The sequence below is a fragment of the Canis lupus genome, chromosome 7, assembly GCF_048164855.1.
Source record: "Canis lupus baileyi chromosome 7, mCanLup2.hap1, whole genome shotgun sequence".
NCBI lineage: Eukaryota > Metazoa > Chordata > Mammalia > Carnivora > Canidae > Canis > Canis lupus.
The window spans coordinates 12,603,049-12,621,516 of NC_132844.1; the positions used below are offsets into that span (position 1 = coordinate 12,603,049).

Here is an 18,468-nt window from a genome sequence, read left to right on the forward strand (position 1 = left end):
ATCCTCTTTGTTCTTTTCTCAGTTCTAAGTCATGACTGTTCCAACTCCAAATTCCACTCTACTAACAAACCAAGGTACAAAACCCTACTCTTCTAAGACTCATGCACTACAGTCTTACCACCTAATACCTCTTACAACAGTCTCATTTCTGAGTATTGTCATCATTCTTAGAATATTGCAGGACCCAGTTTGTTTCTATCAGCAATGAGCTAGCAAATGTATAATGACTGGCTTCCTGCAAAAGGGGAAAAGGCCCAGAATTTAGTGTTTCCTGGTTTTTATAGTTTAAATGTTCCCACTATTGTCATTTTAAGCTATGGACATGATACCAATCAAACTATAAAATTCCTGAAAACGTTAATTCCTGCAAGTCGGTATAAGCCAGCTCCAATACACCACTTTTCATCCTCCACTGAAAATTCTGAGTGACTTCACAGTTATTTGACATTTATTTCCAATGACTTACTTAGTAGAGCCTTAGCCACCCAAATCCATGGTCACATAGTTTATTTATCAACACTTAAATTTCTTTACTTTTAAAATCTATCTCACTCCATGATTACAAGTTCTTCCTTCCCTAGAGTGCTTATTAAATTTCTTTACTGTTTTCATTTTCCAAGCTCATTGGTACTTTGTGTCCATTAATGGCCTACCTTCCAATTCATTAGCACTTTCTACTTCTTTATATTCTACTTTGTTCAAGTGAGTTCATGATCTGTAATTCCAAGATTAATGTTGCAAATATCCTAAACTCACCAAACTCCCTCTATTCCTTGGACCACCTAACCTCACCTCAATCCTGAATAAATCTATCTACTTCCTCTAAATCTGTGTCAAAGCAGCACAGTATTGCTGGAAAAAGTCATACTACAAAGTGTGCAGATGCTCAATACTGTCCAAAGTTTAAAACTTCTCAGCTTATTCTCTACAATGTCAATTTCAGCCTTCTCTCCTTTCCTGAAACTCAAAATCTTTTGTGGACTCATTCACTGTTGGCAGTTGACCTTGCCTTTACTTCAGAGTGAAAAGTGAAACTACACATGGGAACAGACCCAACAACCAAGCCAATACCCTTGTAACAAAAATCTCCTTATATCTTATATTGCAATCTCTCTTCTCTTTCTGTTCCCTTTCTCCCAGAGTGAATCCTTCATCTGTGGTTTGGATTCCACCACACCCTTTTGTCTTTTTCAGGAATCTTACATAATTATTTTTCTCACATCACTCCCCCTTTAACTGACAACATTTAAGCACGGTTGAGTCTTTTGGATCTTAACTTCCCCTTGTCTAGTTGACATTCTTTCACCAGACAGTTACCATACTTTCCCTTTCCTCCTCTTTACAATAGATTTGTCTTCATTATTCCATTTCTGTATTTCCAACCTAGTCCTCTACCCACTTTATTCTGTCTTCCAGTCACATTCTTTTAATAAATCTGATGAAATATACCAATGACCTCCATATTTTAAAATTTAGATGAATTTTGTTGTTGTTGCTTTCAGGTTACCTGTCACCCTCCAACATGTAATGCTTTTAAATATTCCTGCATTCCTGAGACCCTTTCCCAACAGCTCTGTTCACATCTACTGCTGCCCCTTTCAGCCTATTCTCTATACTGAGCCAGAATGGTCTTTCTAAATCTCAAACTTGGTCATGTCAACTCACACTTTATTAACTCACCGATAAGGCTCTATGTTACTCCCAAGCTGAAAGCTAATAATAACCCAAGCTACAAAACTCTAACAGGCAAAACTAGTAATCTACATATTTTCTCTTTACTGCTTTCTAACAAATTTCTTTCTTACAGAATATACATATCCTACCCTCTTGTTCATTGCAAGTTAGCCATATGACCCAAAGAAGTTGTTAATGGAGCTTTTGGTGAATTCTCAATAGGGCTGATTCAACTGGTAAGCTCCCTGTGCCTTTCTAGACTAACTCTGTGTTCTCATGATACATTGAAGGCAACATTTGTAGATTTTAATTATACATTTTATTTAGTGATTATTTGGTTAGTTTCTGTACTCTTCATGACTCTTACTGAGTTATGCTATCTAGGTGTATCTTTTTACTTACTACAGGTACTATCAGAAAGACACTCCCATAACTATTTGAAAGAATGAATTGAATGCACTAATGAAATGATACAATTAGCTATGAAACTCATGCATCCTAGGGAAAAATTCAATAATATAATTTTATTAATTCTAAAATTTAATTTTGTAAATTCTGAAAGTTATTAATTACATGTAGTTATTATAGAATAGCTGAAGGAAATATGCAGATCAATGGTGAGAATTTATTAAATCTCATTTCATGCAGATAAATTTAAATAATAGACTAATTACCATTGGAATCCATTAGAGGAAGACTTGGGTCAATATTGCTACTTATAATATATACATCATATATTCTTAGCTGCTTTTCCTAAAACTTTTAATTCAAAACTTATACACAAAATGCTATGTTAAACATTTTAAGAACACTATGTTATTTAAATTCTCATATTCCTGTGAGATATGTTTTGTGATATCCATCACAAAAATGAGCAAAGTGAGATGAGGGTAATTAACCATCTAGTCCAAAGTTTAAGGTAAATTCTTAACTTAGATGCTAAAGCAAGTTTCTGTGAGTTACAATAGTAGGCACAGTTTTGCTGAAATTGCTTTTCTGTAATTAGTCTTTGGTATTATTGAAGGCAGTGATTTAGGAATAGGCCAAAATATACTTTCCAAAATAACTACTATAAGATGAAGTAAAATAGTAAAATAGATACAAAACAATGGATTCTGGCTAACAGAGTAAATAGAAGATTAGAAAGAAATGCCCTAAACACTTATGCTGAAGAATAAAATACATAATGATACCTAAAGAAATACCAAAGGAAAAAAATCCAGCAGAAATATCAAAACCAAAAACAAACCCCAGAATTATATGCATAGTACAACTGAAATGATAGCTTTTAAAACCATCCTCTAAAGTTAGTTCCAAAAATGATCATTCCTAGTATGTGTTAAGTGATTCCTAAGTAAAACTAAATTTAATCTTAAGAGCATGGTAAGAATAGTTTGGGTGTGTGAGTGGGTGTGTCAGTGTGTGCATGATATGTTGACAACCTGTTCAACTCCCTTTATATCCCCTGAGCAGGATTAAATCCACTGGAGAGTGCGTGGAGACTATTTTAAGAAGCTAGAGGCTAAAACTGATCTAATCCCAGGCCAATTTATAAGGAACATTAGAAAATATCCACCTTTTGACAGAATAGGGTTTCTCCAAGGCAGCAATGCCAACAAGAACAGGTAAGGCAAAGTGGAGATACAGTTACATGGCTTATCACTTTATACTCTTACCCACCAAAGACAGTAACAGAAACAATTTGCATGCATTTTACTATTAACACTTCAGTATTTAACTAAAATTACTTTCCCCATGACTTTATCTTTTCTTTTGACACAAACTAGACTACTAGAATCTTCTCCCATCTGAACCATAGAGTGGAAATAGTTAGGTTATATGTGGCTATGCCTTTAATTAGTATTCACTTTCTGTCATCCAACGATCATTACAATTTGGTAAACAATAGTCTTTATGTTGTCTCTGATGTACTGCCTCAATCATATTGGCAATTAATTTTGTTTCTTCTTCTATACAGGTATTCAACTTGGCACCTACTTAAAAAATAGCTTCCATCTCTGAATTAGAATCCTATATCTGGGTGACTATAGGTCTGATTCCATTTTGTTCCTATGTGCAAAAACTTAGGCTGTATTTTTGGTCAGTAGTTTCCAGAATAGGGATTTCTATGCCAGATCTCTCTTACATCACAGTCACTCAAGAAGAGTAAATCAAATGAAAGCTTTTATACCAGTACCTATGATGTTTTCCAAATAGGTCCAGCCTTGAACTTTATTGGGTCACAGATAACCTTCTATGTAATGCATTGAACTTTCAATCTTTTCAGATGGACTGTCTGCATTTTTAGAATAAATTCTAAAAGTACAAAGTAAATAGTATTTAAAAAAATCCATGAAACAGGGTTGGCACAGTTGGGTGGGTGTCTGACTTCAGTTCAGATCATGATCTCAGGGCCATAGGTTTGAGCCCCATATGAGGCTCCATGCTCAACGGGGATCTGCTTGTCCGTCTGCCCCTCCCCCTGCTCATGCTCTCTCCCTCTCTCAAATAAATAAATAAATAAATCTTAAAACAAATAAACAAAGCTTCTGAAGTATGGTTCTATAAATATATGCATGTGTTCTTATTTAATCAGCCAATTTTATCAAATTTTAGGATGAAAAATCCATCTTCCCTCTAATTTGTTAACAAAGTACGTAAAGCTTTTTAAAATGCTTTAAAGGCCTTTATTTTAAAAATGTTACCTAGCTAAGTGATAAGCAATTTGTAAAATTATAACCAGAACAAAAATATATAAAGGAAAATGAAATGAAAGATCCATTTTACAAACTAGAAAAGAGAATTTCTTTTCTCTTTCTCTCTTCCTTTCTCTTTCTCTTCATCCTCACAATAGTACAATAAGAAGGATACTATTTAACTCCAATTAAAGCTGAGAAAACTGACTTATCAAAGATCACATAATAAGAGGTAGAGCCCAATGAGGAGAATTATTCTTGACAATGCCAATGAATGTAAAAAACAATAAGAATTACTTGGATGAATATCTAAATCGACCTATACTTGGAAAAAAAACAAGATAATTTCCTGACGTACTCATAGCCTAACTTTCATCTTTAAATGTGTCAGCATCAGCCTGGCCATATTGTGGTTGAAACAAATGAAAAAGGCATAATCTTCTTTTTAAACCACAAACTGATTACCTCACAAAATTACCTTTTTGCAATTCAAAAATCATTTGAGATTGGGTTGAACTTTCAAGGTCACTTAAAAAATTATAACCATAATTCAACTTTCTCAATCTGATGGGAGCTCTGTTGTGACTCAAAATGCATTAAATTAGATATTGATGAATTTAGTTAAATAAAAGAAACAATAACTACAAATATGGTGGAAAATGAAAAAAATAAAACTAACCTAGGAATATGAGTAAAAATACCAATAAATCTCTAAAATGTTAAAATACCAAAACCCTAGGTCATCACCTCCACTATTATTAATGAATATTATAATTCTATAAAAGCATAAGTGAACAAATTCATAACTGAAAGCTAATGAATAGCATTAGTAAAAATCACATTATAAATAAAATTATCTGAAAATAAACTGAAACTCAATAAATGTAACATAGATGAACTTTTTATTTGTAATATATTTACATAATCCTTCATCCTGTAAAGAGTATAAAGCTCAGTATATGTAACAACAATTTGGCACTCACTCATTTAAGAATTCTATGAGAACAAAGTACTTCTCTACTTTGATACTTAATAGCCAGGGAAACAATAACAATAACAGGACTTAAGACTATCATACAATATGCTTTAAACTCTTACTATTTAAAAAGAAAAAAAGAAAAAAAAAAGAAAAAAAAAAAAACCCTTACTATTTAGTTAGCTATCTTTCCCTGCCAGATTTTCTATCCTTCCTAAGATAACAGACAAAAAAGTAGAGGTCTTTTTAAAAAAGCATTAGTCTTTTCACTAATGTGTTTTCGTTATATTCTAAACTCTCATGTGACTGCTTGGGACCATGTCCAGAAAGTGTATAGTTCTCTGTAAAGAGAAAATGAAACAATACCTTTTTATCTGAATATTTTCAAATTCCCACAGGCAAATCACTGTTTCATCCTTAAAACCGTCACTTCATTTGAAATTTGCTGCATTTTTTAAAAAATTCTTTTTCTAGAATTGCCTTAAGATGTTATATTATTTTGACTATCCTTTTTATTCACAATTTTAATCATATTAGGGTAAATTTTCCTTTTGAAAATAAATCAAAGCATTTGGAGTAAAATAATGTATCTGTAAGCCAAAAAAAAAAAAAAAAAGGAGTGAGTTTTCTTGTGTTGTATGTAAGTGTATCCTAAAACCATTTCTAAAATGTAAGCTCTAAAAAATTTTTTAGCAGGAACGCCTGGTGGCTCAGTGGGTTGAATGTATGCCTTCAGCTCAGGGCAGGATTCTGGGGTCCCAGGATCGAGTCCCACATCAGGCTTCCTGCATGGAGCCTGCTTCCCCCTCTGCCTATGTCTCTGCCTTTCTCTCTGTGTCTCTTATGAATAAATAAATAAAATCTATAAATAAATAATAAAAAATAAAAATTTTCTTAGTAGTCACATCATAAAGGCAGTCTCCTGAGGTCTTTCCTTAGTGTGATGGTATTCATTTCCTGTACATAATTTACCAAATTTGTACACAATGTAGTCTTATTAACCTAAAATTTTTTTATTATAAACATTTTATTTATCTAGCAAAAAATATGTTTATATAAAAAGCAGATTAGCCTGTAATCTCTTTAACAAATGTGTGGGTAACATAATGTTAAACTGGACACTTCTCTTGAAGTGCCAAGAAAAAGTTGACATAAGATACTAAGTGTAAAATAGACAATCGTGAAGACATTTCACAGGTGATCTAGAAGCAATTGATGATTGATCTACAAGGGGATATAAAAAGATAAGAATGGATATTTTAAGGACAGTTTAAGAAAGAGCTGTTCTCTGGCTGTGATTCTCAACACTCTTTTGCCTTGGTTCAGGTGGGGATGTGTGCGTGGCATGTACCTCATAACCCCAAACTGGTTAAGAGGCATCAACTTGAAGAGATTGATCCAAATCCCAATCATCAGTTAACACAGGAAACTGGTGCCCCTCACACAGTTAGGAAAGCTAAAGAGTAAATGCCTGCATTTGAGAAGTAACTGCATCCATTTCAGGGTGGCAGAGAGGCATTTGAACCCACCCAGATGAAATGCAGGCACCTGAAGAAGAATGTTAGTCGGGGCCAGTGTGATAGCCATGAGAAGACGCAGTGTGCTTTCCAGTTAGCACAAAGTTAGCGCTTTCTGAGGTAGGTGTTACAGCTCCTTCACCAGAATCCTGTTGTTGATTCTAAAAAAAGTCGCAGATGTTGAGGAACGCTCTTTGCTGATGGAGTGTTTCCTGTTACACCATCCATCAAAAAGATATTATGTCAAGAAAGCATCAAACCAGATGGTAAACACAAGTTCTGAGATGGCAGTTTGACTAACTTCAGCCCTAAATATTGGCTGATAGCATCTTTTTGACTTGATAAAAGTAAGCAGAACTGCTAGAAAAACCAATTAATTTGCCTAAGTAAGGGCTACTAACAAATAATCTATTTAAATGAAGCCAAGTCAAATTTTACTTGTTTTAAAAAATTTAGGTAATTAACTGAAAAGCATATAAAATGATTTCTTAAAATCCTTTTATAAGAAAAAAACACCCAAAATATTTGAAATTTATTTCAAGCAACAAAAAAATACCATTAGAATGCCTCACAGATTATTTTTAAAAGTGTTGCTTACTTTTAGAAAACAAGCTGCATTCTTATTTAAATAATCAATTGAAATAAAATCTTCTTCAAATTTTTTTCCTACCAACCATGTCATTTAAAAAATATTGCTTAATTGTCATGAAGTTGTAGTTATTTATTGCACTCAAGTTGAGCAAATATGCCTAATTTTTACATTTCATGATTTCCAAAGTCTCCAAAACAAAGTAATGATTTTTAGTCATTTTCCCTTCAGAGATTGCATACAACTTTTTGACAGGCATCTGACACTCAAGGATATGATTCCCTACCTAAAATAGTATTCAGTGTTCTTCAGTGTGTCCATGTAGGCAATACATAGCAGACATTAGAAGAAGTTCAGGAAGTGAAGCCAGAGATGGGGATATGTGGGCAAGAGGATACTCGTTAATTCAACAAAGAAACTTAGGACTTCAAACGCTTAGGAACTTTTCTATATATGATGTTCTCTTATGATGTTTTAGGTAATAATCTGAAGGCCTTGTCTTCCATTCAAAGGCTTTGTCGATCTGTAACGTTCCTTCACCGCTGCCACTTGGGGAAAGAGAGCTTTCTCAGGGATCTTGGGTGGCTCAGTGGTTTTGCACCTCCCTTTGGCCCAGGGCATGATCCTGGAGTCCCAGGATCGAGTCCCATACTGGGCTCCCTGCATGGAGCCTGCTTCTCCCTCTGCCTGTGTCTCTGCCTCTCTCTGTGTCTCTCATGAATAAATAAATAAAATCTTTAAAGAGAGAGAGAGAGAGAGAGAGAGAGAGAGAGAGAGCTTTCTTCTTTTTAACAAAGTCTGTTGAAGGCATTTCACAGAGAGTGAAATGTAAATAAATCAAGAACTTTATCTATATTTTAAAAAATCACATTGACCTAAGCTGTAGCAAGCTAGGAATAGCAATAGTACAGAATTATAGAATTTCAGCTTCTGTAGATGCACACAATCCCTTAAATTTAAACAACTATAAGCAGAGATGGAATAAACTTGGTGTTTAGATAAAAGCCCTGCCAGAAATAACCGTTTCAATGAAAGAGGGACACTGTTCAAAATGCGTCAAACAAAAGTAAGTCCATGCTACGAAACCACACACACACAGACACACACACAAACAGATTTCATTAGTTGAATCTGCCAAATGTTTTTCTTTGTGTGTGTGTGTGTGTTTAGGGAACATAGAGTATACAGCTACATGATTGTGAAATAATCAAAACAAAAACCGATATAAAAATTTTTTAGATACAAATTCTTCAAAATAGTCTCACTATTTTAATTAATTTAAACAAATAATCACTTGTGAGGTCAATTTTAAACAATCTGATCTAAACCTACTCTTCCGTAACTTACATTAGTTGAGAATTAGTTTTTCTGATATATTTTATTACTTGCTCTCTGTCATCAGATGGGCTTGCCTCCAACCTCATTGAAGCCATTTAAGCCAGTTTCAAATTCCGTATGTCCACCTTGTATATTATCAGAATTATTGCCTCCTGTGTGTTTTATCCTGCTGTGCTGTTGCTTGATCATGGTTCTTCTGCCTCTCCAAGTCTTCATTCCCAAGAGTATGCTTTCTCTTCCTTGTCTTTTCCATCTCTACCTTTCAAATGACTACTTCCTTTTTGCACATTGAACCTTTAAAGCCACAGAAAAATAGTTTTCTCACATTCTTCACTGTGTCTTCTTGACACATACACTCTTCACTCTGGCATTATACAACACTTTACCTTCCTGGTTCCACCTTTCTAATCCATTTTAAGGTGTCTTTTTTTTCTCTTCCTCCTCCTTTTCCTCTTCCTCCTCCTCCTTCTCCTCCTTCTCCTTCTCCTCCCCCCATCTTCTTCTCCTCCTCCTCTTCCTCCTCTTCCTCCTCCTCCTCCTTCTTCTTCTTCTTCTTCTTCTTCTTCTTCTTCTTCTTCTTCTTCTTCTTCTTCTTCTTCTTCTTCTTCTTCTTCTTCTCCTTCTTTCTTCTCCTTCTCCTTCTCCTTCTTCTTCTTCTTCAGATTTTATTTATTTATTTACTTACTTATTTACTTATTTACTGATTTATTGAAAAGCATATGAGCAGAAGGAGGGGCAGAGGGAGAGAGAGAATCTCAAGCCCAACATGGGGCTCCATCTCACGACCCTGAGATCATGACCTGAGCCCAAACCAAGAGTCAGACCCTTAACTGACTGAGCCACCCAAGTGCCCTTTTTCTTTTCTTTTCTTTTCTTTAGATTTTATTTATTTATTCATGAGCAACACACAGAGAGAGACAGAGACACAGGCAGAGGGAGAAGCAGGCTCCATGCAGGGAGCCCGATGTGGGATTTGATCCTGCACCCTAGGTCATGACCTGACCTGACGGAAGACGCTTAACCACTGAGCCACCCAGGAGTCCCATGTGCCCCTTTTCTTCCTACCTTCTAAAATTTGATTTCTCTGAAGTTCTGCCTTTGCCTTTTTCCCCTTGACTTCACCTTTAATGAAATTACTAACTTAAAATTTGGATGATAACATGCAAAAGGAATTCTCTCATCTAAGTCTCCCTTAGGAGGCAACGAAACATGTTGTTAATTTATTTAACATTGCCATCTACTTGTAATTCCAGCCTCTTAAACTTGAATTGGCTCAGAGTGAATCCATCTACTCCACGAAAATTTTGTTTCCAACTTGTATTTATATAAATGGTATTACCTCTTTCTACTTTTCTCCCTATTACCTAGAGGCAAAATTGTGAATTCTGTCCATTTCAATACAATTTAATTTTTAAAGTTTCATAACGATATTTTTTAATAAAATTTTTCATGCTATTTTCTGTGAGAAAAACAAACAAACAAATAAACAAACAAACGAAAAGTGATACAATGTTCTGCCTCCATGCAGCTTAGATTCTAACAGGAACACCAAAAGAGGAATGCAAATGTTGGTAATACAAAGGAGAAGGTATAGAGCCACAGAGAGGAGAGGACAAGAAAATAACATTCTAACAGATTGTAAACTCTGTTTCTAAATGTTTCTGTCATTTACCTTTCCTTTATCTATTCCTGAATGTCATTGTATTTCAGGATCTTATTACCCCTCACTCAAACTCACATTAAGAATTCTTAAATTGATCTAGTTTCCTCCAATTTCTTTCCTTTTCAATAACCTTCTTGAAATAAATTTTCTGATCACCCCACTCTACCCAAAGAGTTAAAATCATGCATTTCTACAAAATCTCATAGGCTGTACCACATTTAAGGGGGTGTGACCTTCAAGGAAATTGTCAATATACTAGAATTGATAAGTGAATTTAGTAAATATCTTAGAATACACAGAGGCTATAAAATAATCAGTTTTGTTTCTATATGCTAGCAATGGGAAATATTTTTTTAAGTACTCTTTGCAACAGTATCAAAATCATGAGATATTAGGGATAATTTTGGCAAAATTTATACAAGATCCAGACACTAAAACTAAAAAGCATTGCTGAGAGAAATTAAGTAAAACATTAATAAATGGGAAAATATACTGTATTTACCGAAGTCTCAATATTTTGACATCAATTCTTTCTATTCCCTACCAAATCATATAGATTCAATGTGATCCCAAAGAAATTATCAGTAAGCATTTTTGTAGCATTTGACATGCTAATCCTAAAATTCACATATAAATGTAAGGGCCTAGGGATCCCTGGGTGGCACAGTGGTTTAGCGCCTGCCTTTGGCCCAGAGAGCGATCCTGGACACACGGGATCGAATCCCGCGTCAGGCTCCCGGTGCATGGAGCCTGCTTCTCCCTCTGCCTATGTCTCTGCTTCTCTCTCTCTCTCTCTCTCTCTCTGTGTGACTATCATAAATAAAAAAAAATAATAAAAATAAAAAAATAAATGTAAGGGCCTAGAATAGTCAAAATTTCTTTGAAAAAGAACGAAGTTGGAGGACTTACATTACATGATTTTAAGATTTATTATAAACCTAAGGTGATTATGAGAGTGTAGCATTGGCACAGACAAGTAAACAAATGGAACAGAATGGAAAGTACAGAAAAAAAAATCCACATATATGGCCAATTGATTTTTAGACTGGGTACAAAGGAAGTTCAGTGAAAGAAAGAATTTTTTTTTTTCAATAAATGGTGATGCAATCATTGAATATTCATCTGCAGAAATGAAAACAAAACATTGACACAGCATATCTTCTACCATGTACAAAAATTAACCAAAATGAATCATAGATTTAATATTAAGCCTAACCCTAGAAAATCTTCTGGAAGAAGACATAGGAGAAAAATTTAGTGATTTTATTTAAAAGAACACCAAAAACACAACCCATCCAAGAAAAAAATCAGATTTTACTAAAATTAATTACTTCTGCTATTTGAGCACCACTTGTATATGGATAAAAAGACGAGAAAACAATATGGGTGAATCTCAAAGTAATTATGCAGAATTCAAGAAGACTACAAAAGAGCACATACTCTCAATTACATTTACATAAAATTCTAGAAAATACAACTAATCTATATTGAAAGAAAGTAGATCAGTAGTATCCAGGAGTTAGGGCAGGAGTTGAGGAGAGTTAGGGAGAATAAATTATCAAGGGGAACAGGGAAACTTTGGTAAGTGATACATACCTTCTATGTTAACTGTGGTATTGTATCATGAATATATTCATATGTCAAAAATACCAAATTTACATTTTAAACACACACAGTTTTTTGTATTTCAATAGTTCAATAAGGATAAAATCAGACAGATTTATTTTATTTCTTCAGCAGATTTATTCCAAAGTTTATGTATCATAATAACTACCATTTAAAGGCTAATTTTTAAAAAGAAAGAAGAAATTATCAAACATTTGTATATATAGTTGAACGTTAAGCGATGTGGGAGTTAGGGACCCTGACTCCCTTGCAGTAAAAAATCCACACATAACTTTTGACTCCCCCAAAACTTAATAGTCTACTATTGACTAGAAGCTTTCCAATAGTCAATTAGCACATATTTTGCATGTTTTATGTTTTACATACTGCATTTTAATGAAAAGTAAGATAGAGAAAAGAATATGTCATTAAAAATCATAAGGAATGGAGTGTCTGGGTGGCTCAGTTAGTTAAGCATCTAACTCTTGATTTCAGCCCAGGTCATGATCTCAGAGTTGTGAGATTGAGCCCCATGTGGGGCTGCACAGGTAGCAGGGAATCTGCTTGAAGATTCCCCCTCTCCCTCTGCCCCACCTCCTGCTCTCTCTCTCTCTATGTATCTAAAATAAATAAATCTTAAAAAAAAGAGAAAATCATACAGAAGAGAAAATACATTTATAATACTGTACTGTACCTATGAAAAAAATCTGCATGTAAGCAGATCCACAGAGTTCAAACCTGTCTTGTTCATAGGCTCATCATATTATTAATATATATTAGCAAAAATAAGTTGGGAGAAATAGATCAAAAGATCAATGGAATGTAATTAAAACTTCAGAAATAAATCTGCTGGATGACACAGATAATAGATGATAGATGGATAGACAGAGATAGAAAGAGAGACAGACAGATACTTTGATACATAATATAACTGGCACCATAAATCAGTCAGGATAGATACATAAATCTATCAGTATATAAAGACGATTAATGAAGAAAAGGTTGTGATAGCAATATAATTTGAAGACAATGTAGCTTCTATCACTAGCAGAAGAATAAGCAATATGTGATGGACATATACTAAGAAAAATTGTGTAGAAATTAGAAATAATTAACAAGAATCATATTGAATGGAAAATTAGACAAAAAGGTAGATATAAATTTAAAATATAAAATTTTAAAATGCACATATCAAAAATTTTAAAGAAATATTTTTAAATACATCATATATCTTTTAAGGATATGGCCATAGTTAAAGATATACATTATATACATTGGAAGGCTTGTTATGGGAAGAATAAGAAAAGAAGGGGGCTTGGGATTCAGTGGGGCTAAAAGGGTAACAAAATCAAGTTCTAAAAATATTTTGAAAATACTAAAATAAAATAGGGGCCTTGCACCGCATAATGATAGTGTAACCAAGGAATGAGATTCATCCAACTTACCATGCTTCTACATAAAAGAAACAAAACAAAGTAAACTACTCTTTACCTTAGTTGTTTGGGATAGTTTTCCTTTAGAATTCTTGCTTTTTACATAGATAAAAGAATGGAACTACAAATGATTTTAGAAAGCAATTAACATTTCCATAAAATAGTATGGAAAAAAAAGCACAATTGACTGTGCTGAGCATTTTTAAATGGAGCTCAAATATCAACACACAAAAATATATCTAATAATAGTTTTTAACAGAGTAAAATCCAGGGCTTAAAATAATTCAAGTTATTTGAAAAATTGAGAGATCTACCATCGGGACCACTCATCAAAACAGGCCAGTGGTGGAGGAAACTGAGTTTCTAAATAGTGATTCCATGCAAAAAAATCCATGGGCATGCCTTGATGAATAAGCGGAAGGGGCAAATATCTGTGGGGAAGCATATCCACATAACAGAAAGAACAGTAGGGCCAACGAAAATACTCTGTTCCTCTCTGTCTGCTTTCTGAAGCAAGGGCATTCTCATGAGGGCATAAGCAGATGCAAATTACGATGCCTAATCTTCAGCAATAATAACCTCTTTCTTGTCACTGGTGAGGCTCCATTTTATATTGGCAATTACAAAAAAATAGTGCTGTCAAGTTAACACTCAAAGTAAATGAAGATAGCTTTGTGCACATCCTGCACATGAAGATTGTCCTGCTGAAAGATCTTTAATGGAAACAGCATTTTTTGACATTTTTTGGCTGCATATAAAAATAACTAGTGAATAACTGGACCATAATTATCAACACAATAAGAAAGAAAGAAACCTGATTGTAGTAGTTGTAAAAAATTACTTTTCACCATTTGAAATATTCAGCCTTACTCACTCTGTTGTCAAGCATTTTCCCTCAAACTATAATGACCTCTCTTGATAGAAAATCTAATGTAATAAAAAGGAGAGAATGAGAACAATTTTTTAAATAATTTTACCAAACTTCTCACCGCCTCTATTATACTGGTTTTGAGCTTCCACACAGTGGGAAATTTCCAGTAATTTTAAGAGCACAATGGATCAAGTAGTATTATAGTATTATATACAGTAGAATCTCCAATAATAGTTGAGGGAATCAATGCTGAAAAAATTTATTCAAGTAGCTCATTATAAATTTTTACTCCAGGGGCTCCTGGGTGGCTTGGCTCAGGTCACGATCCCAGGGTCCTGGGATTGAGTCCCACGTTGGGCTTCCAGCTCCCTCTGCCCCCACTGGTGCTTGCTCTGTCTCTCTAGTGCTCTATCTGTCTCAAACAAATAAATAATATCTTTAAAAAAAAAGATTTTCACTCCAGTCACATTCAGTAATGCTACACGGACCTTATAGTTCATATCTCCTTAAAATAACTCCAATTTAGGGACGCCTGGGTGGCTCAGTGGTTAGTGTCTGCCTTTGGCCCAGGGCATGATCCTGGAGTCTGGGGATCGAGTCCCACGTCGGGCTCCCTGCATGGAGTCTGCATCTCCCTCTGCCTATGTCTCTGCCTCTCTCTCTGTGCCTCTTATGAATAAATAAAATCTTAAAAAATAATAAGTCCAATTCAAACATACTACCAATTTATCTAAATAGATGTATAAATCTTAAGCCAAAATAGTTATCTGGGATGATATAAAACAATAGCCATGTTAGTGTCTTGTTTTAAACCAAACTTATTTAAATGATTTTGTGAGTAGATGTGTTCATAGATTTTTCATTCTTGTCCTGTGCTTTCCATAATAATACTGTCAGGAGCAATTTTCTCTAGGTTGTTTGGAAGGGTTATGTTCTCTTCATGCACACACACACACACTCACAGACTCCTCTCATATCTCACATATATATCATATGCATATTGTTTGCTTAATAAATTGCAATATATCTTAATCTGTCAAATCTCTTCAGATTTGTTAATAGGTTTTTTTAAATGACCTATTTTGAAAAGATATTCAGAAGCCTTAAAGCGGTCTGCTATTTGCTATGGAACAGTAACAATAATTATAACTTTCTAAACAAAATAGATTTTTGGAACTATATAAAAAAAACCAAAATCATTAAATCAAGAGTTCATTTCTGAAGAGAAATATGTGAAGTACAACAGAAAATAAGCATCTGTCAAAATACACTGTTTTCTCACCGCCAATTTTAAAGTTACTAGATCAAAGAAAACGAAAAATGTTAATTATTTTGTTAGTTATCAGTTTATATAGGGAACATAGATTAATGCCCATTATAACTTGTGTTCTTCTAGTCAGACTTGCATTCTGATTAATCAGAAGTAGTCTCTCTCACTTCACTCAACCTCACTCAGTTAGAAAGCAAGTGATTCAAATTCCCCATCCTATCTGCTGGGTGGCACGTTAAACTTGACTAGTTTGGATCCACCATGGGTCTACTTTCACATATAACATCTTTAAATTGTTTAGACAATACTTATAGATACTCACAATCTCATTTCCAAATAATAGATAAAATAAGGATATGTATCACAATAGTTATGTGTTTATATGGTAAGTGCTCTATCCTATGAGTCCTTTAAATAAGATTATTACATCATTAATGCCATAAACAAATATGATCTTATCAACATTGGCATAAAAATATCTTATCTTTGATACAGCCTATTTCTAATTTTTTCCCTTATTTCTCACTGTGAGCCATAAATATGGTGACTGTATCATTTAGAGAGTCAGAATAATAAAGGCAGAATTAATGATAAGTTCAGGATACCAGGTACTAAGTGAGACTTTCCTGGAAAAATTGTGGTTTATGTATATCCTGTCTCTAATGGAAATAAAAAATGAAGGATTTATGGCCAGGAGAGCCAAATGGCATTACTAGTTTATCATTCACTAGGGAAGAAATATTGGGCAAGTTGCTTTATCATAGTTACCCCTCTACAAATTAGAATATTTATCCCTACTGTGTCTAATTTTCAAGAGTACTTTGAAGATTTAATATATATTGAACCCTTTCTATGTTCCAAATAAACCAAAAATGTATTAAAAATATTGGTTCATTTTAACTGTAATTTTGTGTGATTTTGAAACAAGAGAACAATGGATATTTCATTACTATTATTTAAAAACTGTAGATATGCATGAAGTAGACTAAGACACTTTACATTCTTTATGAGTTATTTTATCTAATAAGGACTACTATGTAAAATATTATGCACTAAAAATGCAAAAGCAAAAATTGAGCTTAGAAATATAATTAAATGTAAAAACTATATATTGAACCTGAGATCACTGAGAAGTTGAGCATGACTATAGGCAGAAAGTCCAATAGAGTACTAGAATACTCCAGGATGCTTGATTGAACTAATTGGTTGGCATGGTGAATGTACAGATTGCAACATTAGCTTGGTAAAATAAGACAATAAATGTCTATATAGTGGTGACCAATATGATCCAAACATAATGTCAGTATCAATAAATTCAATTATAGTTCAAAAAATACTAAAAATAAAAAGGAGAAATCTTATCAATTTATAGATATATAAATGTGCTCCCTTTGCTAAAGGAAAAAGACAGGAATTGTGAAAGCTATTTTAGCAGAGAACTATGTATTAACCTTTAAGTACAAATTTACATAGGACTATTTTATTCTAGATACCCAAATGTCCAGATTTATGGCTACTTATGAAAATCACCTTAGATCATAAAGTATAGTATATGTATCTTATGGTCTTGGATTCCTCTATTTCTTGAAAGATATCAGGTAAGCTTTCAATAAACAAATTAAATAATAGTAAATACATTTGAAAAATCCTGAGAAAAACAGGACTTACTGATCAAGAGGGAATTAACAAGAGACTATTTATATTATACACAGTAGGATTTTGTGTTCCCTGTTTCTGTTTTCCTCCTGGTCCTCTGGTCCTCTGGCTTTCTTGTCTTTAAATGTAGAACACACATGGTTTCATGAATTGGATGGGGTTAGTGAATGAATTTCACTGGCTCTCTCATTCAGCACTTGTCAAAAAAGGGATTTAGCAAGCTCAAGGATAAAATTTATGGAAATATTTAAAAATCCATATAAAAATGAAAAGTACCTATATCTAGCTATGGAAAGTATCATATATATATATATATATATATATATATATATATATATATATATATTAAATTATCTTTAAAATTATATATGCACACATATATACATATTGCTCCTCTGTGATATACAGCAATATCTAAGTTATGTTTGCTGAGTAAAACCTGCACACGTTTTAAATCCTTTTTTTAAAAGAAGCTATTTTAATTATCCAAAGTAGTAGCATTCCCTCAATAAAAGCAACTTTTATAATTTCATTTAATCTTTACAATATCCCATCTCTTCCTGTTGATTAAAAAAAAAAAAGTTTAGTTTGTGTGAAGAGTTCAAACTTGAGTGCTTTTCTTAAAAAGCTCTGCTTCGAAGTCATTAAAACTTGCCCACTGTGCTTCTGCAAACTGAATCTGATTTTGTGACCTTTATGTCTCACTTTTAAAATCTCAATCTGTCTGAAATCACTAGCTTAGTTTTTCTTTTTGCCTTTACCAAAATCCTCTCTATTGACCTCAGCTGCTTTGACCCTCACCCACATAGAGTATGATTAATACCAAAGTGGAGCTGCATTAAGCATTTGCTTTGACGGGCTCATTATCTTTCCTCTTTGTTATTTTTCTTTGAGTCCTTTTGATATGTATGAATTCATTGGAAACTGACAAGAGACTTATGGTGATCTTATGCCCCCCTAAATAGGCTTTTATCTACACCATTTCAAATGCTACAGCAACATTAGAATGTATCACCCCTTTTACTTTGAGAACATAGAGCAATCTATTTATTCAAAAAAATCAAATAATAGGAAAGAGACTAATCTGAGGTCATGTAACTGTGTATTTCCTTAGGAACAACATCCTGCATCTCTGTGTAAAAGCTGCTTACAGCTGATTTCTGCAACTGACTGATCTTCT

General features: G+C 33.7%; 1 protein-coding gene across 7 annotated transcripts in view; it reads right to left on the reverse strand.

Moving 5' to 3' along the window:
• Positions 1-18,468, reverse strand: part of GRIK2 (glutamate ionotropic receptor kainate type subunit 2) — a 1,079,206-nt gene that overhangs the window by 47,791 nt on the left and 1,012,947 nt on the right. The window lies entirely within an intron of this gene.